The following is a 27,839-nucleotide window of genomic DNA, read 5'->3' on the forward strand; positions in this document are numbered from 1 at the left end:
CGAGTGGTGGGCCAGACCCGGGGACTCGAGCAGCGCTCCTCACCCGTGAGTGAAAGGGGATGGTTAGTTTGGGGAGATGGTTCGTGACGCCACCCACGGGACATGGTGATGATGGCACCACCGCTGCTGATGACAGGGATCCCGGGAGAGATGGTAGGGAGCAGCGAGGATGTTGTCCCCTCCGTGGGTAGGGGGTTGGTGATCCCGGGGCCCGGTGGTGTAACGGGGAGGCTGGATGGCTGAGGTGCAGGGTTGCAGGGACAGCGCGGTACGGTGCCGGACGGCACTGGTGTACTCACTCAGACAATCAATGACAAAGTCTCTGGTAAACCAAAATGGCCGGATGGACGGGTCCCGCAGCCGGCTGCAGTGTTGTTGTGCTCTCCCCGGACGGCTGATGGTGGCTGTCTTTCCTTGCACCTTTTAGAATGTTCTGACTCCTGTTGTTGCCCACCGGTAGTCCGCTCCCCGGCGTATAGGTGCCGTAGGAGCCCGTTTTGCCCGCAGGCGCTGGCCCTTGGATCTCTAGCCTGTGGCGGTGGCTGTATATCCTCACGGTGTGGAATGTTGCCTTCTGTCGGGTCTTGGTTGTTGGGAAACTCCTGGGGTTCCTGTCACACTCAGATTTGACTATTGTCGGCAGCTCCAAGCCTGGTCGGGGTCCGATGGCCCTGCCTGTGTGCTTAGCTTCACTCCGCTCCCCGGTTCGGTACCGGTGGGCCACCGCCAAACCCCGGTCCTACGGCTCTGCAGAGTTCTGCTAACTCCTGCAGACGGCCACCACCGTCTGCCAACCTTGCTGTCAGTGCCTGGGCTCTGACCCAGACACTTGCAGTTCGTGTCCTCCTACTTACACCTCCAAAACTAAACTGTCACTTTTCCTGCCTCCAGGCCTGTGAACTCCTCGGTGGGTGGGGCCAACCGCCTGGCTCCGCCCCACCTGGTGTGGACATCAGACCCTGGAGGGAGGCAACAGGGGTTTTTGATTGACTGTTGTTACTGTCTAGGGTGGGGTGTGTGTATGGTGTTATGTATGTGACTACCTGGCTAGTCCAGGGAGTCACACAAACAAATAACATAACCCATTAAATTTTGCGACAGCAGTGCCCAATAACCGTTGCTTGCATACACAGTGCTCTCCAAGATCCTTAGATCTTTGTAAGTTGCTTTGTGCTACCTCCATAAATTTGATTTGCTTTTTTTCTGGCACATACCACACATGCTGGATCAGATCTTGGGAAGTTTGAGACCAAGTAGCTATCTTAAAATCTTTTATATTGTTCCTCATACCATTTCTCAGTATTTTTTGGAGCGTGAGAGGGAACTTTATCCTGCTGAAAGAGCCTACTGTTATTAAGGAATTACTAGGAAATAGTGTATGTTTAATGCAACATGGGTTAGGTATATGTCAAAGTAACATTCACATGAATTCAAGGACTCAAGATTTCTTAGCAGAACATTGCCCCCTTGTATATTTTCTATAGTGTATCGTGGTGGCATCTTTTCCCCAGAAAGAAATTGGACAATTATCTGACCATCCAAATGATGTTGAAGAAAATATGTAAGATGAGAGTGATTTTCTTAGGTCAAGTACTGATTCTTGACCATTCTTCCTATGCCCATAGAACAGTCATTGTTTTTGGCATAGGCTGTGATTTTTCTTGACAGAACATCACCTGAAAGATGTGCTGCCATAAACTGTGATTTCACCCAAAGAATTAATGTTTTGATTGTTTGTCAGGTGATTGGTAGACTGTTTAGACTGGCCAATTATTACAAAACAAGTGTTCCTGGAAACATGACACATGGTTGGATCTGTCATACAACCACTGGTGCCCTAAACACCCCACTGACTAACAGTGATGTTCATCAAGATTTCATTTTACCTGGAAATATAGTGTGATGACCTGGCCTATCAGGTCGTCACAGGGTATTGTGCAATCTGCCCTTCTGCACAGTATCCACATCCTCCTTGGTTACGGGTCCCTGACCTTTGGTGTTGCCAAGAACAAGCTAATCAAAATCCTAGGAACACTCTGCACCACACCCACCAGACACACCAGTGGACAGCCTGAAGGGAATAGGGTCGCCCACTGGGGGGTTAGTTAAGGGGAGGTCAGGAGTGTTAGGAGCAGAACAGTGTAGTGTTGGAGGTGAAAGTGAGAGGAGGTCAGGAGCTTGGCTCCTTGAGACTACTAGGTGGCAGACGTTGGTCTGGGCCTGGTAGGAGCTGGACCCCAGTCGCAGGGGATTGTGACAAGGGGCACGGACTGTCGAGGAGGACAGGCGGTGGCCTTGTGCCATCACTGGGCAGGGGCCAGGGCACGACGGGGTATGTGGACCCTAGGCTAGGGAGTAGCTTCAGGTGTCCCGGTAATTTACCTGACGAGGACGGAGCCTTCAAGATCCATTCTCCACCCGCTCCAAAATCGGGGTACTAGCGCAACGAGGGGGATAGGACTTTCCCACTACATAGTCCAGAAAATCCCAAGCGTGAACCCTGAGAGCAAGCTCACCTAGTTAGCCACACTGGTGAGCGAGACCCGACTAGTTTTATGCTAAAGGGACCAGTTAGAAGAAAAGGGGCCAAGGAAAAGGTCATAGACTAACAGGCAACACCAATGGGCACGGGATTCAGGTACCCCTCCAACCGGCAGCAGTGTCAAGAACTTTGGTTTACCACAGTTGTCGGTTTCAGCGTTATTGGACTGAGTGAATACATAAGTGACGGTTACCGTCCCCAACGGCACCTCCCCGCAGCCCTCATCGAGTCCCGGGGCATCCCCCCTACCCGTGGAGGGGTTAAACACCTGGCTGCTCACACCATCGCCACCGGGTACTCCTAACTGCAGCGGTGGTACTCCACTTTACCACACAAAAAGGGTGGCATCACAAACTTTCCACATACTATCTTGTAAATATTCCCCCGTTTTATTCCGAGTGGCCGCGCGACCTCGATCCCTGGGTCCAGAAATCCCTCGAGCCTCCGCGGATCCGGATCCGAGCAGCCCGGCTGCTGATGCGGGGGCGGCACAATAGCACTACATCAACAGTATTCTATCCATCCTAAATAATGGAAATTACAATGGAGAACAGAAACTCAGATGTGGCATGTATTGATGTTTGTAAAAAACAAGACGTGTTAGTCCTCTTAGGACAATGTCAATCAATAAATTCCAACCTTTGAAATGCACATTCGCTTCTTTTGATCACAAAATAATTTGGTTTGTTTTTATGTTCTATTGTTATTTTTATGTGTCAGTTCGCTGCTTTTGTTATTTTAGACAATCGATATCCATCAACTTCTGAAAGACTTATGCGGGCGTCACACGAGACGATCTATCGTGCGATATGTCGTCGGGTCACGATTTTCGTGACAGACATCCGGCATCGTTTACAACGTCGTCCCGTGTGACACATACGAGCGACGCAGAACGTTTGCAAATTGTGTATCGTTGACACATCTTTAATTTTTAAAAAGTAGTTTATTTTTCTTTGCGCCGGTTGTTCATCGTACCCGGGGCAGCACACATCGCTCCATGTGACACCCCGGGAGCGATGAACACAGCTTACCTGCGACCCGCGGCTCCCGTCGGCTATGCAGAAGGAAGGAGGTGGGCTCATCTCTGCCCCTTCACTTCTATTGGCCGGCCGCTGTGTGACGTCGCTGTGACACCGAACGTCCCATCCCCTTCAGGAAGTGAATGTTCGCCGCCCACAGCGACGTCGTTCAGCAGGTAAGTGCGTGTGACGGCGGTTTAACGAGTTTGTGTGCCACGGGCAACTAAGTGCCCGTGACGCACACACGACGGGGGCGGGTACGATCGCTCGTGCGATCGCACGATAGATCGTACCGTGTGACGCCCGCATTAATTTATCTTACTTTATAATGCATCATGGATTTATTAATTTCTCGTTCACAGGCAGCTCAATAAATCTAGCCATTACAAAGTTCTGCAGCACCCCCTACATCTACGCTCTCATCTCTGTCTATCACCCTATTTGTTCTCTACGCTCTACAAGCAACTTTCGACTAACATCCACAGTAATCTGAACCTCCCACTCCCAACTCAAAAACTTCTCTCGAGCTGCACCAATCCTCTGGAATGCTCTACCCTAAGAAACTAGGACAAACCACAATTTGCACAGCTTCGGATGCTCCCTAAAACCATATTTTTTTAGGGTGGCCTATCACCTTCCCTAATCAAAGTCAATTCATATATATCCCCTCCAGTACGTCTCAGAACCTTATTCTCTATCAGACTCCACTACATCCAAAAGCATCACAAAGATTGGCTGATGACTGCCTCATGCAACCTTTATCTATTTCCATTTCTTCGAGATGGCTGGATCGTTGTTGTAAATAAGCATCTCTACCTTGGCCACATTAGAGGGATAAGCGTCTGTCATCTAAAAACACATCTTCAGGGCCATGAGGAAGGTGTGTAGATGTGAAAGTTCAATTGTCATTGTCAGAAGACTATCTATATCATGTTCTTTTATACTATGGAGAAATAAAGCTTCATCTTGTAGACTGTGAGCCTTCGCGGGCAGGGACCTCTCTCCTCCTGTACCTGTCTGTGTCTTGTATTGTTTATGATTATTGTACTTGTCCCTCTTTTGTATTCCCCTTTCACATGTAAAGCGCTATCGAATTGATGGCACTATAATAATAAATAATAATAATTTCTATCACATGGTGATTGACGTGTCTTTTCCTCTGAATGTGGTATACAGTTCCAAATCTGTGAATTTTTCTGTTTTTAAATTGAGCTGCTCAAAAAACATGAAAATAATGTATAACATAAATGTGGAGTAAAATCAACTTTATAGCAATGATATACAGTAGGGATAATATCAATGGCGTAACTTGAAGCTTGTGGACCAGAATGCGAAATCTTCAACAGGGCCCCAAACTTTAACAACACTGAACTTTTCATAAGGGACAAATAAACTTTTTGTACTTCTTTAGGCCACGTGCGCACGTTGAGTATTTAGTGAGTTTTTTACTATTTTTACCCACCCCAGGTTATGGCTTAAAAACACTGAGGTAAAAAACTCACCAAATACTCAATGTGTGCACGTGGCTTAAGGGAATGTGCCCACAATCCAGAAATGCTGCGTCCTGGAAGCAGCATGTCTTCTCCTACATGGTCGCGAGTGCAGCGCCCCGTGCCCATGATCAGGGTTCAGGCAGCTGCAGACTTTTTCTCTGTTCTCCCTGTGGAGAACACTACTGTCTCCACAGCAATAAATTAACATGCTGCAGCTCAGGAAGCCGCATCGCAGGTCAGTTTACACTGCAAGAAAAACAAGCACAGTGAGCATGGGATTTCTAGAAATCCCATCCACTGTACTTGTACTGTACAACGCAGCGTCAGCAAAAACACTCTGTGTCCAAAGCGCTGTGAACCCTGATCGTGGGCACGTAGCCTTAAGGGTACTTTACATGCTGCGACATCGCTAGCAATATCGTTAGCGATGTGAAATTCTAGATCTTTCGAGATCGCACATGCGTAAAATGACCTATATGCGATCTCGAAAGATCTCACTTGCGATCTAGAATTTCATATCGCTAACGAGATCACTAGCGATGTCGCAGCATGTACAGTACCCTTTAGGCTCCAAGCCCCAAGTGTGACTGCAACTTCTGCACCTACTACACTACTACAAATACACCCGTGGCTGTTACAATGGTTATTTTGACTTTTTGATTAATATCCAAGAGTAGCTTATAGTTGCAGTTTACTTAATACAAGGATAAAGTCTGATCTTATGAACTCTTTAAAAGTTGATATAGGTGCCAGTTCTATTTTATATATTGTTTTTAGCCTAATAAAAACACAGGTCATTTGTAATATTTTAAGAAGATAAATTGGTACGAGCACAATGTAGGGGTGTACTTTTTCTCTGCTAAAGAGGAGCTTCCAGTCACATTGTAGCTGTCATGATTCTTAAAATTCTTTAGTAACCTGTCATTCTGAAACATTTTTCTCTTTGCTAATTTTACTTTTGTGTTTTACAAACAACACAACCGCTACGTACATTTTACTACTGAAAACTTGAAATTCCAGTTTCAGGTACGTCTTCAAATAGTTGGAAGACAATAATTCTCGTCGTTGTTGATTTAAATCTATATTTTTTTTTTTAGACTACACACCCAAACTCGAAGCATTTATAGGAAAATGAAACTTCAAAGCACGTGGCCTCTATATGCTTTCTGGTTAGAAATTGAAAAAAGAAAAAGTAAAATAATTTCTCTAATATGTCAAAATTTATATGGTTCTGAAACCATACAATCTAGTATTATATAAAGAAAATAACATCCAATGTGATAACTGCAATAGTTTAGATACAAATTAGAGGTATACAAGAGAAACCACTGATGCAACTGCCAAAATATATTCCAGTACATTGATCACTATTTGTCATTGATTGATGAATGATCCTTGCTTGGAATAAAGGGGGTTTACACGCAGCGATATCGCTAGTGATATCGCTGGTGAAAGCACCCGCCCCCGTCGTTTGTACTTCACGGGCAAATGCTCGTGGTGCACAAAATCGTTAGGATCTGTCACATGGACTTACCTGCCTAGCAACGTTGCTGTTGCCAGCAAACTGCCTCCTTTCTAAGGGGGCGGTTCGTGCGGCGTCACAGTGGCATCACTAAGCAGACGCCCAATATAAGCGGAGGGGCGGAGATGAGCGGGCATAACATCCCGCCCACCTCCTTCCGCATTGCTGGAGGCCGCAGGTAAGCTGCAGTTCGTCGTTTCCGACGTGTCACACGTAGCGATGTGTGCTGCCTCAGGAACGACGAACAACCTGCGTGCTCAACAATCAACAATTTTTTAAAAAGGAACGACATGTAAACAATGGACGAGAAGGTGAGTATTTTCCATCGTTAACGGTCGTTCCTTGCTGTCACATTCAACGACATTATTAACGAAGCTGGATGTGCGTCACGGAATCCGTGACCCCAGCGATATATCGTTAGATCCGTTGTTGCGTGTAACGGGTCCTTTACTCTAAAGTAATGAAGAGTGGACCTTTTGAAATTCGAATTTGCCTACTTTGACAAATTGTACCCATAAATTTGATATGCGGCAAAAATTTTTGCATGAATCTCAATATTGGAAAGTTTGTAATTGCTCGGAGAATACAAGTGGTGGCAATCAGGGTAATATAAGGAGCTAATGAAAGCTGTCGTTTGTCAACCAAGGACAGCTGCCATCAAGCTCTAGGATAATGATGGGATGCATATATGAAACCCACATTACCAACTTTGTAAGTAAAGAGAAATAAAACACAAACTCTGAAAATATCCTTTATTGGAAATAACATACAAAAAAAAAATCACCCTCTTTCTCCAATTTATTAACCCACCAAACACCTATGTCTGACGTAATCGAAAAGATGTCCTGGCTCTGCTACATGCTGAAGTCACAGCGTGTGGGCAAAGTACAGAATGTAACTACCCACTGCGGCTTCAGGCAGACACTGACTGAGCCACAGCTGTGAGCGGTGACATTGCTATGTTTTCTGCAGTCACAGCTGGAGTTTCTCACAGTACCCCACCTGTGAACTGACTGAACTCAGTGATCTCACCTCAGTTGAACTGAGTTCAATCACACCTGCACCTCCTGATTGAGATGCAGATTTGGTGCTGGAATTTATACACCAAATTCCTGCACCAAAAAGGCATCTCATGGCAAAAAGAAATCATCAGATTTAATGCGATTTTGATGCAGTATTGATGCGATTTTTGCCAGGAGATGCAGATTTAGTGCAAGAATTTAGTGCACCAAAATGTGCATCACCTGGCAGTGAACTGCACAAATGATTTTGACACTGTTTCGGTGTGGTTTTCTGTCAGGAAATGCAAACTTGGTGCATGGATGTGGTGCAGACATTTCAGCACCAATTTTGCATTACCTCATAGAAAACTGCACTTGCACTGCGTTATTTTGCCGGGAGATGAAGATTTGGTGCTAAAATTTATATACCAAATTCCTGCACCAAATCTGCATCTTATGCGAACAATAACTGCATCAAAACCGCATCATATTTTGATGCATTTCGTGCCAGAAGATGCAGATTTGGTGCAGGAATTTGGGTTATACAAATCATTACATGAACTCAAACAAATAACACACCAACTAAGAAAATACAAAACTCAGCACAAAGTTACACAGCAAAAAAGGAAAACCTAAAGAAAAATAAAAAGTACTTGCCAACAAGGGTTTTGCCACCAAGTACTAAGTCTTTTTTGCCAGAGGGATAAATTACTTACTTCTCTCAGCAAAATGCAATTAAATGTATATAATTTATACAATGTGATTTTCTGGATTTTATGTTGGATATTCTATCTCTCAATCTTAAATTTAACCAACCCTTAAAATGATAGACTGTTCATGTCTTTGTCAGTGGGCAAACTTACGAAATCAGCAAGGGGTCAAATAATTATTTCCTTCACTGTACTCCATATTACCACTGCACTTCTTCAGTGAAACAGCATAGTGTGGATGTGGATCCAACAAAATAAACCCACGTTCCTTGCCATGAATGGATACTCTTACCTGACTTTACACTATTTACCTAAATGCCTACTATGGGTCTTAAAATTTCCAAGGACACTAGAATCTAGAACAGAAGCCTGAACAACACTATTCAAAATATCTCACCTCTAGAAACGAATCCACGGCAGACATTTTATGCATTTAAGAGACTGTCCTTATACATTATGCGATCAACATATCCCATTTCTTAAAGAAACAAATTGCTTCTTTTTTGCTGTTCCACAGCAACTTGATCTCCTATTTAGGTATCCAAATTCCAGCCCCTACAAAAAAGTTACTGTAAGCCAACTTTTCTGCTCTTCTCTCTGAAACAAAGGAACCTGTGGGTTCTGAAACACATAAAGAAATGCGAACTGTGCGCCTATGTGATGTCACATGCCTCTTCACAAGTGCCTTGTTCACACTGGTAGGTGCACCACTGGCTGGAGCACCCTCGCAGCTACATCGCACATGTACACATTTTATTTTTCTGATTGGGAAACCTATTGTTATATACTTTTGATTGCTGTGTGCTGAACTTTTGGCACACACCCATCTAAAGTAAGGCTATGTGCCCACAGTGCTTTTTTTCAGCACAAAAAAAGCATGTCTTGGCAGGGAAAAAAAAGCTGTTTTTCTGCTTTTTTTCATGCTTCTTATCTATTGAGATAGGGGAAAAAGCAGAAACAATCTACATGCTGTTTCTTTTTTCAGCAACAAAAAAAGCAAGGAAAAAAGAAGCAACGAGGGCACAGCAAGTCATGATTCTCATAGACTTTGCTGGGATGCATTTTCCTTGCTTTTTATCTATTAAAACAAGCAAGGAAAAAAGCATGAAAACAAGCCCTGTGGGCATAAGGCCTAACACTTGGAACAACTTTTTATATGGTACGTGGGCCTTTGGAACGCCCAATCTAATTAATCTGTGCACCAGAGTATCACCATTTATTTGCACCTTTATATAGTCACATTTATTTAATCTAGCAGATATATAACAACTTGTTGGAATTAGGAAGATTTACTTATTTATTTACTTATTTTTGTCACATTTATTGGATTACTGGCTTATTGTGCATTTATAATACTCGCATTGTTAATTGAACGCACTTCGTTTGTGGACTAATTTTAGCGCAGAGGTTATTTTATTCAGTGTTTTTCATAAATGGAATTATGCATCACTTTATATTTTATTATCTGAGAACCTTAGATATTCCCATCTCAAACTCAACTTATTTACTTTCACAAACAAATTAATAAATTTTTAGGAACAAGTGCAAACTAGCATAACTCTTTTCTATCATGATTGAACAGAGTAATCGTGGAAGAATGGATAATCCCAATCTTTCTCCCTATCATACACCCATCACTCTTAACCAAATCAAACAATGGTGGTTCTCTAATTCTAATATGATCAGGCCTCTTCTACCTTAGCATCTGTCAAGTATTTAAGTGCATATAGTCTACATTCTCCAGCCACCTCCACTCATGTCTTTTTCCTCATCCATTTTCCTTCCAGTACAAGCTTCCGTGTTAGTTTGGAACAACCAAGGGCCATTTGGGTATTTATACCATCATTTGCGGACCATAAAAAATTATCAACTTAAAAATTATCCTGCTATACTTGTATCTGGTCAAACATTGAATTAACTCATCCCTAATGCAGTGGCTGGAGCTACTTTTCTTTGGTGAGATGTTTGATGTCAGGTGTTCTTGATGATGTTGCAAAACACAATTGTTTTACCAGCTTTACGTCAGCCTGGAGCACAGTCAACTCTTTGAGATGAATAGTTTTGTGAAGAACTGATCTCAGAAGTAATTTTTTTTTAAGACAGATGTATATTATATTGCATGCTTCCTCAAAGTGGGAAATTCATCACTGAGATCACAAAATGTTTATAGAACTTAGATAGTGGGTCTACTGTATACATAGAAGATAACAAAACTGCTGTATATACATCACATCGGAGACACCAAGGCTGCTGTACACACATCACATAGAAGAAACTGAGACTTCTGTATATATAGCATATAGGAGACACTGAAACTGGTGTATATACAGCGGACAGAAGAGACTGGGACTGGTGTATATGCAGAATATAGGAGACATGCTTCTGTATATACAATGTAGCACCCCTGAGTCCCTCAGGGCACTACAGGGAACTACATTGTCTTGGGGACGCAGGACCTACCCCCTGGGACCTGAGGTACCAGTGCTGATACCACCAAAACATGACAGGATGGTACCGGAGATACTGCTGGGACCGGAGCACACATGGGGCACAGGGCCCTAGGTCAAACGTCAGTTTGAAACGGTTTGATGAATACCTGCCCGGTGAGGACACCTTCACGGACTTCACCGAACGAAATAATCCGGGGGCATCAGCAGTAAACTAGGATTGGGGTTCGGACACTTTCTTCTCCATAGGGTCCGCACTGCCCGCCGTATGGAGAAGGAGACTGTAACCCAAAAGGGACAGTCAGGGCCCCCATACGCACCACGCTACGGGGACCCAATCAACTGGGAGTGCCGGGGACAGCAGATTGGGTCACTACATTGGCACTGGTCCTCCAAGGGACCTGAACCAGCAACCTCTGGGTCCACAGTGAGTAGAGACTGTTAAGGATGTTAAAGACAACCCGGTGTAGTCTCCGTTATTACTCCTGTTACACCTCCCAGGGATGACCCTACCTGCAGAGGGCCTTACACCATTGCTGCAATCACCACCAGCCCTAGGAGTACCCACATTCAGCAGCGGCGGTTCCCCATCCTTAACTGCAACCACAGGTGGCGTCACATGAAAAAACCTCTTATCTCCCCTGTAAATATCCCCACTTACAAAAGGGGCCCAGGGCATGGGACCGGACAATGGCCACCAAAGTGACATTCCCAATTATAAGTAATGCCCGGGACCGACTACCCCCTTCGCTGGGCAACACAACAACATAGAAAAGATCCAAGGAAATCCGGCTCTTGAAAAAGGGATACGCTTTATTTTTAAAAAAAAAACATCATGTACAAAAATGGCAAACTAATGCGTAGTAGTCAAAAAGACACACCTCTCAACACACATGGATGGGTTAGAATATATATGGACTTTGTAAATGTTTGTTAAACAGGTTATGACTAAGAGGCATGTAGCCTTTAAACGAATAAACTGCATTGGGGTATACCCACTACTACCCATTTCTTCATCATTTTTGTACATGATGTATTTTTTTTTTTTTACTAAAGCATATCCCATTTTGAAGAGCAGGATTTCCTTAGATCTTTTCTTTACAATTTGAACCTACTTATTCATTGCACTCAGGGAACAGGTAAGCTGGACTTTTCTCCTGCTATTTTGTTTATACAACATATAGGAGACACATGCTGCTGTATGCATTACATAGGAGATACTGTGACTGCTGCCTTCACTATTGAACCAGGAGTGCAGAGGGCTCCAACTACATCCACAAAGAACATCTTGTCACTGACTAGTGTCAAGACATAATCCTTCATTGTGTGCACCACAGAGCATAGTAGTGAACAATACATGTGTGCTAACGCTTACATTCTAGGGAAGAATTAAAGTAAGCACTGCAACCCCTAGGATCTGGCCAGAGGAGATGACATTGCAGGACTTCTGGTACATCCTCCAATTCTCTCATTAGAATAAACATTCCAGTACTCGCAATTGCCTATCACATTTTAAACCTGTATCTCAAGTTTTGGGTGGACCAGAGCATCAAGTTTATTTCAGGCTATTTTTTTTAAGAATAACCCTACACACAGTTAAAAGGGGAAATTACTTTCTACCAAGCTAGCAATTATCTCTCCACACTATATCCAAATGTGACTTCTGCTAGTTCTTATGAGACCATCTCCAGTCATCATATCCTCACTTAGGAAAGGGATTCATCTGCTATTGGGAAATATAGTTTATTATCTAAGAAACTGACTTTTCCATAAGATTATCCATGTATCCTGGGCCAATAAATCAACTTTATATGCTTCACATTGAGAATAATAATGATTACAACTTTGAGGGTATTATGCTCGTCAACAGCTGTTGGAAATATATTTGGGATGTCCACCTGAGTGCTGTAGAGGTTGTGGAGAAATAGGTTCACTATTAGGGATGACCCGACCTGTGGAAGTTTGGATTCACTGGGTTCAACCGGACTTCAGTTAAAAATTTGGTTCAGGATGTGGACTTGACCTAAACTTGACCCTGGACATCATAAAAGTCAATGGAGACCTGATCTTCTGCCCTGTAAAATGTCTGTAAGGCAAATAGGAGTAAGAGCAGGACACTTGCCCTGTAAACAAATGTGGATAGAGAATAAATAAAGAAAAATAAAATGACGTGGGCTCACGTCTATTTTTGGTAACCAGTGCAGGAAAAAGCAGACAACTGTGGGCTGCAATCCTCAGCTGTTCTTAACTTACCCGTAGAAGTACTTACTTAGTGGACCCATAGAAGCGCCTGGTTGGCGTGAAATGGCCGTCGTCCAAAGAGCTCTCCCTCACCGCTCCCCCTCCCCTGCTATAACACGGATTCATCTGCTGTTGTATCCTTGAAGTGAAAAATTAAATGCTTGACTGAAGGCTGAGTGCCCCGTGACTTCTTTGTTATTTGAAGCTTGGACCGGTTCCTGTGACTATACATAGAGATTAGCATCGCTGTCCTGCCTTACTTTGACTCCACATGGATTCCTGTGAGTACACCTCCTCCTGTTACTGTGTGGTGCCGCTATTCAGTGCATTTTCTGTTTCTGTTGTATGAGTTCTTAACTTACCTTGGTTAGAAATTTCAGCACAAATTTGCACCTCCTGGCAGAAAACTGCACCGAAATGGCGTCAAAACAGTTTTTCTGCATTTTTTGGCAAAGAGATGCAGATTTGGTGCTGAAATTTCTACACCATTTTCCTACACCCAATATACACCTCCTGGCAAAAAAACAAATCGCATCACTATAGCATCAAAACTGCATGGTGCTTTGATGCATTTTTTTTGTCAGGAGGTGTGGATTAGGTGCAGGAATATGGTTTAGAAATTTCAGCACCAAATCTGCATCTCTTGGCAAAAAGAACACAGTTTTCTGCCAGGAGATGCAGGTCTGTGAACTCAGTGATCTCACTTGAAGTGAGGTCACTCAGTTTAATGAGGTCACCTGAGGTCAGGTGTCCGGCAGTCACTGGTGTGCTGTGCTGTGACCACAATAACTTGAGTGATGTCACCGCTCATCACTATGGCTCAGTCTCTGCCTGAAGCTCACAGTGGGCTGTCATGTTCTATGCCCATGAGCTGTCACTTGAGATTTAGCAGAGCTGGAATCATCGTGGGACCTTGTGTTGATTAAGGTGGACCTCTGTGTTTTTGGCGTTAATAAAGGCATGAAAAAGGGGGATTTTTGTATTTTATTTCAAATATAGGATTTTTTTGGTGTTTGTGTTTATTTATTTTAACTTACAGATTAGTAATGGGGGCCTCATAGATGCCTCCCATAATTAATGTAGGGCTAAGTGGCAGCTGTGAGCTGTTATTAACACCTTATTACCCCAACTGCCACCGCCCCAGGGCAATCTGGATGAGCTGGGTAAAGTTCGGGAATTATCACATCTAATGGATACAACAATCCTGAGCGGCTGCAGGCTGCTATTTTTAGCCTGGGGGGCCAGTAAGCATGGTTCTCTCCAGCCTCAGAATACCAGCCCCCAGCTGTTGGCTTTATCATGGCTGGGTATCAAAATTGCTGGAGGCAACATGTCATTTTTTTTAAATTATTCATTTAAATAATTTTAAAAAGCCACATGCAGCCTTTCTTATTTTGATACACAGCCAAGATAAGCACACAACTGTAGCCTGTAGCCATATGCTTTATCTGTGCTGGGTATCATAATATGTGGGGAGCCTATGCCTTTTTTTATTTATTTATTTTTACACCAATGGAGACACACAGACAGCGTCTCAGATTGAAAGCAGTCAGATATGCTGTCACACAGGGTGGTGGCACATCTGACTACGACCAATCAGAGATGCGAGGACTGTTGGTGGGTGGGGGAAGCAGTGCAAATGCATGAAGAATAATGAGCGGCTCCAGAAGTAGTATGAGCAGCCAGGAAGTAGTATACCACCACGCGAGAGATTTGGTAAGTATAATGCACTTGCTTTCACCTTTTTTTCTTAATTTTTCCCTTATATTTTTTAGTTGCCCAAGTTACCGAACCTGGATCATTACCCAGAGTTCTCTGAGAACTCTGTGCCGGGTCGGTGCTTGGGTACTTTTCAATCCATGCGGATCCAGACTATTACATTATTTGATCCTTTTGGTCCTGCAGTTGGCAAAGTCCCTTATGCTGTAAATTCTACCGGTAATGGTTTTTTCCCATATCCATCTTTTTTGTTTTTTTTTAACCCCTTATGTGATTGATGGAGCACAGCATGCTTTCCATTGAGTCACTTCCAGTTATGGGATACAGCCGACCCAATTCTATCAGGTGACCGGTGGAGTGCATAGTGCATTCCACCAGTGTCACTTCCAGTCCGCAGCATTATGGCCGGAAAGATGTACCATAGGGGCGGCCATTGCATTTCACCAGCATTACTTCCTGTACCCGGTATTGCAGCCAGTAAAATGCCATTAGGACTCATCCCCACGCCGAATCAACACATTGAGGAGGGACGCTCTCCACAGAGGAAACCAACTGTATGGGTGATATGCCCAACTACTAATAGAGGTACTATTTGAGTAACCTAATCCAGTACCACATCAATATATAGGTATGGCAGTATTCTCATTCAATCCTTACATGGGTCTATTGACTTTTATTTGACAACTTATGTGGCAGTTATTGGCAGTTTAGGATGGATATGATTTGGTATTGTGTGAATTTCCCTTTTATATGGCCAAGTATCAAACAGACTAATTTTTAGTCTTTGTATATATCCCCTTATCATCCCCAGGGACAAAAAAGGGGAATACGCATCAGGATCATCTTGAGGGCTTCAATAGTTTTGTACCTCCTTATTTTAGGCCAATCTCAGGAGTCATATCAGACTGTTGACCACTTTTTTAGTCATATACATTCATAGCACTATGAATTTGTGTATTGGCTCTATAACAATTGGAAGTATTATGACATTAGATATTGACTGTATTTTCTATTTCATCTAACCCTGAAACCTGAGCTTGATATTCCAGGCCCTCACTGCTCCCACACCCCTACAAATAATAACAAAGGAAGGTATCCTTTTGTGTTCACAGTGCACAACACCTTTTTTAAGCTTTCTTGACTGGTTTTATTTTTTTTTATTATTATTATTATTAATAATAATAATAATAATAATAATAATAATAATAATAACTATTCATTTTAGAGGATATGCAGTAGGTGGTCTAGGTTCTACCAGGACACTCAAGCAGCAAGCCAGCTGTCTTGGCGTTATATTTGACTCAGATCTTTCCTTCATATCTGATCACTCACTAGCTCATGTCACCTGAACCTCACAACCATCTCTAGAATTTGACCTTTTGTCACCTTCGACTCTTCAAAAACTCTTAGGGGTACTTTGCACGCTGCAACATCGCTAGTCGATGATAGTGATGCCAAGCGCGATAGTACCCGCCCCCCGTCGCACATGCGATATCTTGTGATAGCTGCCGTAGAAAACATTATCGCTACGGCAGCTTCACACGCACTTATCTGGTCGGCGACGTTGCTGTGACTGCCGAAGAATCTCTCCTTCAAGGAGGCGGTGTGTTCAGAGTCACAGCGACGTCACCGCGACGTTACTAATCGGCCGGCCAATAGAAGCGGAGGGGCGGAGATGAGTGGGATGTAAACATCCCGCCCACCTTCTCCCTTCCGCATTGCCGGTGGATGGCGGGCGTAGGTAAAGAGATGTTTGTCGCTCCTGCGGCTTCACACACAGCGATGTGTGGAGCTGCAGGAACGACAAACAACATCGTACCTGCGGACGCACCGACATTATGAAAATGAACGACGTGACACAGATCACCGATTTTTGACTGTTTCACGCTCGTTCATCTTCTCTCCTAGGCTTTACACGTTGCGATGTCGTTACCCTGCGCCGGATGTACGTCACTTTCGATTTGACCCCGACGATATCGCAGTAGCAATGTCGCAACGTGCAAAGTACCCCTTACTGTTGCGCCTATTCATTCTTGTCTGGATTTTATAAACTCTCTATTTTTTGGTCTCCCTCTTATTAAACTCTTACCTCTCCAACCTATCATGAATGCAGCAGCCAGTATTATAGTTCTGTCCAAATGCTACACTGATGATGTCACCATGTGCCAGTCCTTGCATTGGTTGCCCATCCACTACAGAATCCAATATAAACTGATCAGTCTTACACACAAAGATCTCCTCAGTTCTACCCTATATCTCCTCCCTTATCTCTTTCTACTTCTCTACTAGTCTTCTCCATTCCGCTAATGACCTAAGACAAACATCCTCTCTAATCCGAACTTCCCACTCCAGGACTTCTGTCGCACTGCACCAATTTTCTCAAATGCGCTACCCCAGGCAATCTGATTAATTCCCGGTATCTATAGTTTCAAGCACATCCTAAAAACACATCTCTTTAGGCTGGTGTACCGCCCCTATGTCAGCGGCCGAGCCGCTCGGATCCGGAGCCGTGGTGTCTCGAGGGGTCTCCGGATCCGGGGGGTCCGTGCAGACACTCGGATTAAATGAAGAGGGAGAATATGTACAAGGGAGTTAGAAAGTTCGTGACGCCACCCACGGTGCGTGGTAATGTAAGGGACCACCGCTGCTGTTGGGGGGGAGCCCGGTGACGATGGTGCAGCAGCCGGAAATTTATCCCCTCCGTGGGTAGGGGGTTTGTGTCCCGGGGCCCGTTGGATAGTTGGTGCTTGGGTTGCTGTTGGGGATAGGAACAGGGATTTTCAGTGTACTCACTCAGTCCAGGATTACAACGCCGACAGCTGGTAAACCAGAATTCTGAGCACCACTGCAGCTTGTAGGGAGCACGCTTGGATCCGTGCTCTTGGTGTTGCTGTTAGCCTGTGGCCCTTTCCTTGGTACCTTTGTTTCTATCAGGACCCTTGGGTATAAAACTCTTCGGGTCCCGCTCACCCGTATGTCTAACGGAGTGAGCTTGCTCTCAGGGGTAACACGTAGGATTTCTTTGGACTATATTGGGAAAGTCCTATCACATCGGTGCGCTTGTACCTCGAATTTGGAGCAGGTTGGGGGGGTTGGGGATGAATCTTGAAGTCTTCACCCCCGTCGGATAAATTACCGGAACTAGTGAAGCTACTTTCCGGCCTAGGGTCCACGTATCCCATTGTGCCCTGGCCCCTGCCCGGTGATAGCTCAAGGCCGCCGGCCGCCCTCCTTGGCAGTCCGTGCCCCTTGACACTGTCCCCTGCGATCGGGGTTCCAGCTCCTACCAGGCTCAGACCAACATCTGCCACCTAGTGACTGCAGGAGCCCTGCTCCAGGCCGGTGACCTCTCCCTCACAGAGAGTCACCTCTCCTTGTTCACCTCACTCTCTTCTCTCCTTTGCTCTACTGTGTCAGTTTCTCACTTTCCCCGTACCAACCCCCCATATGGGCGGCCCTAATCCCTTCAGGCCACGCAATGGTGTGTCTGGTGGGTACAGTGTAAAGTGTTCCTAGGATTTTAATTGGCTAAGCTGTTAGCAACACCAAAGGACCAGGACCCATAACCAAGGAGGAGTGGATACTGTGCAGAAGGGCAGATTGCACAATACCCTGTGATGACATGATTGGCCAGGGCGTCACATTCCCCCTTGGTTAAACGTAGCTCGTCCACGAACTACAGGACACCAGAGGTTTATTTTTGTTTTGCTTTTAACTGTAGAAGGGAAAAATATAAAGGTTAACACATTTTTATTAACGGGTCCATCCCACACAGGCCAGGCAATTCACTTAAACGCTACTAAAATAGTTAAGAGTTGGGACGCTACCGGTTTCTATGGTAACGGAGGCTCAACCTACTCTGTTGCAGCCCCTTGCTGTGACAGTCCAGTCCCAACGTCCCAGATCCCAATAACCCAACACCCAAACAACCTGTTCCCTCTGGAAACCTATGGTGGGTCCGTGACCGGGTTAAGGTCCCGGGTGTTGTCTTTTAGACGACTCTGGTTGGCACAGGAGGTGCAACTATTATACAAGACACAAGTTTGTGTTGGTCACTCCAGTTCTGTGACCGTGGTCCATTTTTACTTATGTATAAAACTTAAACGGAGTCCATGTACCGGTTGTACATTTTTCAACAATTTACTTGCAAATCTGGTAATTTTTCACTCTTTTCATTAAAACTAGTTGATTAGGCACTTATTTACAAACATTTTCTATATGGAAAATAACAAACTAAGAAAAATAACAAACGAAAGCACCGATACCTAACAATTCTGTGACATCGCAACTACTGGTACTGTAACACTTTTTAACATTCAGCTCCACTCACTGGGAGGCAGGTAATCAACAGCGGCGGCTGGTACTACTCGCTCATCGACTATAGTGAGCCGCTTCACATCTAGGGTGTACCAGCCCCGTTCACCCCAATGGCGGGTGTAGCTGACCACTTTTCCGGCCTCCATGCTACGACCTCGGTGGCCACTGGGGAGATGTTGCTCAACATCTCGGCGTGTGACAAACACTTCCTCGGAGAGATCCACTTCCCATAGAAAACCCCATCCTTTCTCGGGGTTAAACCGCCTGACGTACCCTATGTGCCGCGGCCCACGGACACGGAAGGTGGCCTTCCTCAGGTACTCTTTTTCCTTCCAGGTTCAGGCAAGCATCTCCTGCTGTTGTCGCTCTTGCGTGGTCATCTCTGGCATCATCTGTTGCTGGTGTGGTTGTCGTTCCCAGTAGGGGGCATCAGCGTTCGGCCTCAGCTCCCTATCTGGCTCTGGCTTTACTTGAACTCTGGCAGCCCCAACAAGCCATCGGGATGCCGCGTGGTAACAGAACAGGCAAACATCTTGGTTCCGCTCCCGTAGGTGCAAACTGAAGAACCGACTGCTCCGCAGCCATGGTTGCAGGGTCTGCGTGCTCCGCCTCTGAGGACGGGCCCGGTGATGCAGCCGGGTCTGGTCTGGCCGGTGTCTGGGTGACCGCTGTCGTGGCTTGAATGAGGGTTTTGGTCTGGATCTCTGCAGCTGGAGCTTCTGGCAAATACATTGAAAGTTCCACTGTCGGGGTTGGTGGGGGCAGCTTGGCATCCGCCGAGGACGGGGTAGTTGGTGATGGAGTGCTCACTGCGAGCGGGAACGGTCCGGATCCCTCTGGCGCTGTGGCTGGATTTGGGCAATCAATAGTGACTGGGTAACCGCTTACCCTCTCTTCACGTGGGATTTCGATCTCATGGGTTTGCACCGCCACTGCCAGGCTCCTCATCTCTTCCCTCCAGTGGTTCAGGATGAATAGGAATTGCGTCCGCATTCTCCTGCTCCGTTTCCTCCTCTATCCATGCCGCGGTCCTAGGGACAGCACGCTCTGGGACCAGTCTCGCTCCGCCATCTTGCCACTGCGTCTTCCAGGAACGTTGTGAGTCCTGGCGTCCCTGCTCCACTTCCGCTAGTTACACATTCTGGCCCGCCCCCTCGGTCTTTTCGCAGCACTCTCTTGCTGACCGTGGCCCTCTGGGAACTTCCGGTTCCGGCCTCACTAGGAAGATGAAGGGCGGGGCTTAGGCGTCGCGTGCTTTCTCGGAGAAGACAGGGTTTTGTCGCGAAAAAATAGCGGAAGATGGTGAAATTGGCGGGAAACAGAATTTTGACTCACGGTTTTCAGCTTTCATGGCGCACGTCACCCAGGTAAGTTCCCTGCTCGTATCCTGTTCGTGATGCCAGTTTTTCCAAGGTGTACCGCCCCCATGCCAGCGGCCAAGCCGCTCGGATCCGGAGCCACGGTGGCTCGAGGGGTCTCTGGATCTGGGGGGGTCCGCGCGGACACTCGGATTAAAAGAAGAGGGGGAATATGTACAAGGGATTTAGAAAGTTTGTGACGCCACCCACAGTGCGTGGTAATGTAAGGGACCACCGCTGCTATTGGGGGGGAGCCCGGTGACGATGGTGCAGCAGCCGGATGTTTAACCCCTCCGTTGGTAGGGGGTTTGTGTCCCGGGGCCCGTTGGATGGTTGGTGCTTGGGGATAGGAACAGGGATTTTCAGTGTCCTCACTCAGTCCAGGAATAACAACAACGACAGCTGGTAAACTAGAATTCTGAGCGCCACTGCAGCTTCTAGGGAGCATGCTTGGGTCCGTGCCCTTGGTGTTGCTGTTAGCCTGTGGCCCTTTACTTGGCATCTTTGTCTCTATCTGGACCCTTGGGTATAAAACTCTTCGGGTTCCGCTCACCCGTATCGTTAACGGAGTGGGCTTGCTCTCAGGGTTCACACGTAGGATTTCTTTGGACTGTATTGGGAAAGTCCTATCCCATCGGTGTACTAGTACCCCAATTTTGGAGCGGGTTGGGGATGAATCTTGAAGTCTTCACCCCCGTCGGGTAAATTACTGGAACGCGTGAAGCTACTTTCCGGCCTAGGGTCCACGTACCCCGTCGTGCCCTGGCCCCTGCCCGGTGATAGCTCAAGGCCACCTGCCGCCTCCTCGGCAGTCCGTGCCCCTTGACACAATCCCCTGCGACCGGGGTGCCAGCTCCTACCAGGCCCAGACCAACATCTGCCACCTAGTGACTACAGGAGCCCTGCTCCAGGCCGGTGACCTCTCCCTCACAGAGAGTCACTTCTCCTCGTTCACCTCATCCTCTCCTCTCCTTTGCTCCACTGTGTCAGTTTCTCACTTTCCCCTCACCAACCCCCCATATGGGCGGCCCTATTCCCTTCAGGCCACCCAATGGTGTGTCTGGTGGGTATAGTGTAAAGTGTTTCTAGGGTTTTGATTGGCTAAGCTGTTAGCAACACCAAAGTACCAGGACCCGTAACCAAGGAGGAGTGGATACTGTGCAGAAAGGCAGATTGCACAATACCTACCCTGTGATGACCTGATAGGCCAGGGCGTCACACTGGCCTATCACCTCAACTCACTCATCTAACTATCCACTATTTTTCCCCACGCACTCAGTAGCTCTATGTATCTATACTTATGCAAATACTGCCTGGTGACCGGTTCATTCATTATTGGAATGCCCCTATTTATTATACTGATGGTTGTACTGTACACGACAAGCACTTCATTCTTACATTTTGCGTCTCCCTTATTTCCTCATAGACTGCGAGCAGGGCCCTTACTCCTCTTTGTATTTTTTGAACTTTGTGGTACTCTGTAAAGTCTAATCTTGTTTGTACAAGTCCCCTATGAATTGTATAGTGACGTGAAATACTGTATGTTGGCTTTATATAAATATACAAATATTATTATTATACTTTCAGTATAAATCTATCGTTTTTTTCATTTTTGTTATTGGTCAATCATTTTTTTTTTATTTTTTTTTTTACGCTGTTGAAACCTAAATACATTATTATAATTATCATAATTATATATAAATATAATTATTTTATTAAAATATATAAATATATATATTTTTTAGCATGTGAGCAAAAGACAAACACTAAGGGGCACTTTGCACACTACGACATCGCAAGCCGATGCTGCGATGCCGAGCGCGATAGTCCCCGCCCCGTCGCAGCTGCGATATCATGGTGATAGCTGGCGTAGCGAACATTATCGCTACGCCAGCTTCACATGCACTCACCTGCCCTGCGACGTCGCTCTGGCCGGAGACCCGCCTCCTTATTAAGGGGACGGGTCGTGCGGCGTCATAGCGACGTCACACGGCAGGCGGCCAATAGAAGCGGAGGGGCGGAGATGAGCGGGACGTAAACATCCCGCCCACCTACGTCCTTCCGCATAGCCGGCGTGAGCCGCAGGACGCAGGTAGGAGATGTTCCTCGCTCCTGCGGCTTCACACACATTCATGAAAATGTCCGGCGCTACACCGATGATACGATTACGACCCTTTTGCCATCGTTAATCGTATCAAAAATGCTTTATACTCTACGATATCACCTTCGACGCCGGATGTGCGTCACTTTCAATTTGACCCCACCGACATCGCACCTGCGATGTCGTACCGTGCAAAGTGCCCCTAAGGCTATGTGCGCACGTTGCGTACTAGCCCTGCAGAAATTTCTGCAGCGATCTGAAGAGCACACGTACGCTTCAAATCGCTGCAGAAAATGTCCGTAGAGAAAAAAAAAAAAAGCCGATTCCATGCGCTCTGCCTGCAGCTCCTGCCATAGACAGAGCAGGAGCTGCCGGCAAAGCGCACGGAAGAAGTGACATGTCACTTCTTAGAACGCAGCGCTTCGGGCAGCAGCCAAAGCGCTGCGCTCTAAGATGCCACGTGCGCACGGCCCCTGCACAATCTCCATAGACTGTGCAGGGGACGCAGGATGCATGCAGTTACGCTGCGCTACAAAGCACAGCGTAACTGCATGTATTTACGCAACGTGCGCACATAGGCTAACACTGATTCTCATGACAATGGCACATATCAGAGGTTAGGCAGTGGCATTGTCCAGCACATGGCCACAGCTCCTGGGGACATAGACTGCAATTCAGCTTAACGTGTACACAGAAGGCAAATACAGCATTAACCCCGGAGGGTTTGGAGCACATATTCATTTTATGAGCTCACTCATAAGATATATGCATTGATTACCCCAAGGATCTTCCTGCATTTCTATACAGGCGAATAATTTTCCCTAACTGCCCAGGAAGGACAGGATACCCCTACGCTGAATTCCACTGTGGAGGGAACAGGAAAAACCTCACCGTATTGCCACTCTTTTTGGATTTCTGGACGAACATGTACCGCCCCCGTGCCAGCAGCCGGGCTGCTGCTGCTCAGATCCAGATCCGCGGTGGCTCGAGGGGTCTCCGGACCCGGGGGTCGCGCGGCCACTCGATTAAAAAAGGGGGAGTTATGTACAGGTTTTTTTTGGAAAATTCGTGACGTCACCCACGGTGCGTGGTAATGTGAGAGACCACCACTGCCGTTGGGGAGCCCGGTGATGATGGTGTGGCAGCCTGATGTTTAACCCCTCCGTGGGTAGGTGGTTTGTGTCCCGGGGCCCATTGATGATGGGATGGTATTTTGGTGCCATTGGGGATAAGAACAGGGGTTTTCAATGTACAAACTCAGTCCCGGAATAACTACACCGACAGCTTGTAAACCAGATTTCTGAGCACCACTGAGCTTGTAGGGAGCACGCTTGGGTCTGTGCCCTTGGTGTTGCTATTAGCCTGTGGCCTTGTCCTTGGCACCTTCGTCTCTGTTGGACCCATGGGTATAAAATTCTTCGGGTCCCGCTCACCCGTATGGCTAACGGAGTGAGCTTGCTCTCAGGGCTCACGCGTAGGATGTTTTTGGACTGTAGTGGGAAAGTCCTATCCCATCGGTGCACTAGTACCCCAATTTTGGAGCGGGTTGGGGATGACATTTGAAGTCTTCACCCCTGTCGGGTAAATTACCGGAACGCGTGAAGCTATTTTTCGGCCTAGGGTCCACGTACCCCGTTGTGCCCTGGCCCCTGCCCGGTGATAGCTCAAGGCTGCCGGTTGCCCTCCTCGGCAGTCCGTGCCCCTTGACACTGTCCCCTGCGATCGGGGTTCCAGCTGCTACCAGGCCCAGGCCAACGTCTGCTACCTAGTACACAAGAGCTCTCCTCCATGACCTCTCCCTCTCAGAGAGTCACTTAACTTCTTCTCAACACCACTGTCTCCACTCAACTCCACAGCTCAACTGTCACTTTCCTCGCTTTTCCCTCACCAATCCCCCATGTGGGCGGCCCTATTCCCTTCAGGACCCCCAATGGTGTGTCTGGTAGGTTAAAGTGGGAAGTGTTACTAGGATTTTGATTGGCTAAGCTGTTAGCAACACCAAAGGACCAGGATCCGTAACCAAGGAGGGTGGATACTGTGCAGAAGGGCAGATTGTACAATACCCTGTGACGACCTGATAGGCCAGGGCATCACAAACATCTTTTTATACATGCCTATGAGTAAGGAGGATACTGTTTGTTAATTATTAAGGAAACTCCAAAAAACTCTTTTCATCACAGTAATTTAGCGATTAATGTGATCAAGGTCCTGGAGGACCGAAACATTATTGTCGCAACTGTTGCATCTCTTTCATTTGTTGCTATCTTGTCTTCTGTATTAAAAATCTATCAGCATTGAGAAAAAGAGTTATATCTTTATTCATTTTTGCCCATTGAGAGTGCAGTGTTATATTTATATATGATTTTTCATGGATTTTTGATCCCCTTACACTAGCACCTCCCCCATTCTTTTAATTCTAAGTGTGTGCACACTATCTTCTTACAGTATTTATAATACAAATTCTAACAGTCTATTCAGTAGGACTATCAGCTGTTTATCCACCAGACTTCTGCACAACACAACTGATGTTCCCAACCCCATTTATAAGGCAAGAAATCCCACATATTAAACCTGACAGGGCACACCTGTGAAGTGAAAACCATCTCCGGTGACTGCCTCTTCAAGCTCATCAAGAGAATCCCAAGAGTGTGCAAAGCAGTAATCAAAGCAAAAAGGTGGCTACTTTGAAGAACCTAGAATATAAGACATATTTTCAATTCTTTCACACTTTTTTGTTAAGTATTTCATTCCACATGTGTTAATTCATAGTTTTGATGGCTTCAATGTGATTCTACAATTTTCAGAGTAATGAAAATAAAGAAAACTCTTTGAATGAGAAGGTGTGTCCAAACCTTTGGTCTGTACTGTATATATATATATATATATATATATATATATATATATATATATATATATATATATATATATATACACACAGTGGGGGGGGGAAGGATTTAGTCAGCCATCAATTGTCCAAGTTCTCCCACTTAAAAAGATGAGAGATGCCTGTAATTGACATCATAGGTAGAACACAACTATGAGAGACAACATGAGAAAACAAATCCAGAAAATCACCTTGTTTGATTTGGCAAATTATGGTGGAAATTAAGTATTTCTTCATCTAATATACAAGAATTGTGGCTCTCATAGACCTGTACCTTCTTGTTTAAGAGGCTCATCTGTCCTCCACTCATAACCTGTAATAATGGCACCTGTTTGAACTTGTTATCAGTATAAAAGACACCTGTCCACAACCTCAAACTCCACTATGGTCAAGACCAAAAAGCTGTCAAAGGTCACTAGAAACAAAATTGTAGCCCTGCACCAGGCTAGGAAAACTGAATTTGCAATAGGCAAGCAGCTTAGTGTGATGAAATAAACTGTGGGAGCTATAATAAGAAAATAGAAGACATACAAGACCACTGATAATCTCCCTCGATCTGGGGCTCCATGTAAAACTCCCAGAACCACACAAGGGGACATAGTGAATGACCTGTATAGAGCTGGGACCACCGTTACAAAGGCTACCATCAGTAACACATTATGCCGCCAGGAAGTCAGATCCTGTCGTGCCAGACGTGTTCCCCTGTTTAAGCCAGTACATGTCTGGACCCATTTGAAGTTTTCTAGAGAGCATTTGGATTATCCAGAAGAGTACTGGGAGAATGTCATATGGTCTGATGAAACCAAAGTAGAACTGTTTGGTAGAAACACAACTCGTCCTGTTTACAGAAGACAGAATGCTGAGTTGCATCCAAAGAACCTCATACCTACTGTGAAGCATGGAGGTGGCAACATCATGCTTTGGGGCTCTTTCTCTACAAAGGGCCCAGGACGACTGATACGTGTACATGAAAGAATGAATGGGGCCATATATTGTGAGATTTTGAGTGCAAACCTCTTTCCATCAGCAAGGGCATTGAAGATGAAACGTATCTGGGTTTTTCAGCATGATAATGATCCCAAGCACATCACCATGGCCACAAAGGAGTGGCTTCGAAAGAAGCATATAAAGGTCCTGGAGTGGCCTAGCCAGTCTCCAGGTCTCATACCCATCGAAAACTTGTGCAGGGAGTTGAAAGTCCATGTTGCCCAGCGACAGACCCAAAACATCACTTCTTTAGAGGAGATCTGCATGGAGGAATGGGCCAACATATCACCAACAGTGTGTGCCAACCATATGAAGACTTACAGAAAACGTTTGACCTGTGTCATTGCCAACAAAGGATATATAATAAAATATTGAGATGAACTTTTGTTATTGACCAAATACTTATTTTCCATCATAATTTGCAAAAAAATCTTGCCAAATCAGACAAGGTGATTTTCTGAATTTCTTTTCTCATTTTATCTCTCATAGTTGTGGTTTAGCTATGATGTCAATTACAAGCAAATCTCATCTTTATAAGAGATTAGTGGCTGACTAAATACTTTTTTTCCCCACTGTATATACAGTCAGGTCCAGAAAAATTTGGACAGTGACCAAATTTGTGTGGTTTGGGCTCTGAATACCACTATTTTTTTATTTAAAATGAAATAACTGAGATTCAATTGAAGTGTAGACTTTGAGGTTTAATTAAAGGGGTTAAACGAAAATAGCCATTTAGAAATTTCAACCATTTTTGTAGAAAACTTCCTCATTTCAGGGGCTCAAAAGTAATTGGACAAAGTAAGTCTACCATAAATAAAATGTTAATTTTAATACTTTCTAGAGAATACTTTGCAAGCAATGATTGCTTGAAGTCTGGAAACCATGGACATCACCAATTGCTGGGTCTCCTCCTTTGTGATACTTTGCCAGGCTTTTACTGCAGTTGACTTCAATTGTTGCTCGTATGTGGGTTTTCAGCCTTAAGTGTTGTCTTAAGCATGTGAAATACATGATCGATGAGGTTGAACTCTGGAGACTGACTCAGCCATGGCAGAATATTTTACTTTTTTGCCTTATAAAACTCCTGGGATGCTTTTGCAGTATGCTTTGGGTCATTGTCCATCTGCATTGTGAAGTACTGTTCAAACAACCTTATCGCATTTGATTGAATTTGAGCAGAGATTATAGCCATATACACTTCAGAATTCATCCGGCTGCTTCTGTCTTCAGTCATATCATCAATAAACACTAGTATCCCAGTGCCATTGGAAGCTATGCATGCCCGACCATCACACTGCCTCCGCCATGTGTTACAGAGAATGTGGTGTGCTTTAGATCATGAGCAGTTCCAATCTTCTCCATACTTTCTTCTTCCCATCATTCTGGTATAGGTTGATCTTAATTTCATCTGTCCAAAGAATGCTTTTCCAGAACTGCACTGGCATCTTTAGATTTTTTTGCCAAAGTGTAATCTGGCCTTTCTATATTTGATCTGATT

The sequence above is a fragment of the Anomaloglossus baeobatrachus genome, chromosome 4, assembly GCF_048569485.1.
Source record: "Anomaloglossus baeobatrachus isolate aAnoBae1 chromosome 4, aAnoBae1.hap1, whole genome shotgun sequence".
Lineage (NCBI taxonomy): Eukaryota > Metazoa > Chordata > Amphibia > Anura > Aromobatidae > Anomaloglossus > Anomaloglossus baeobatrachus.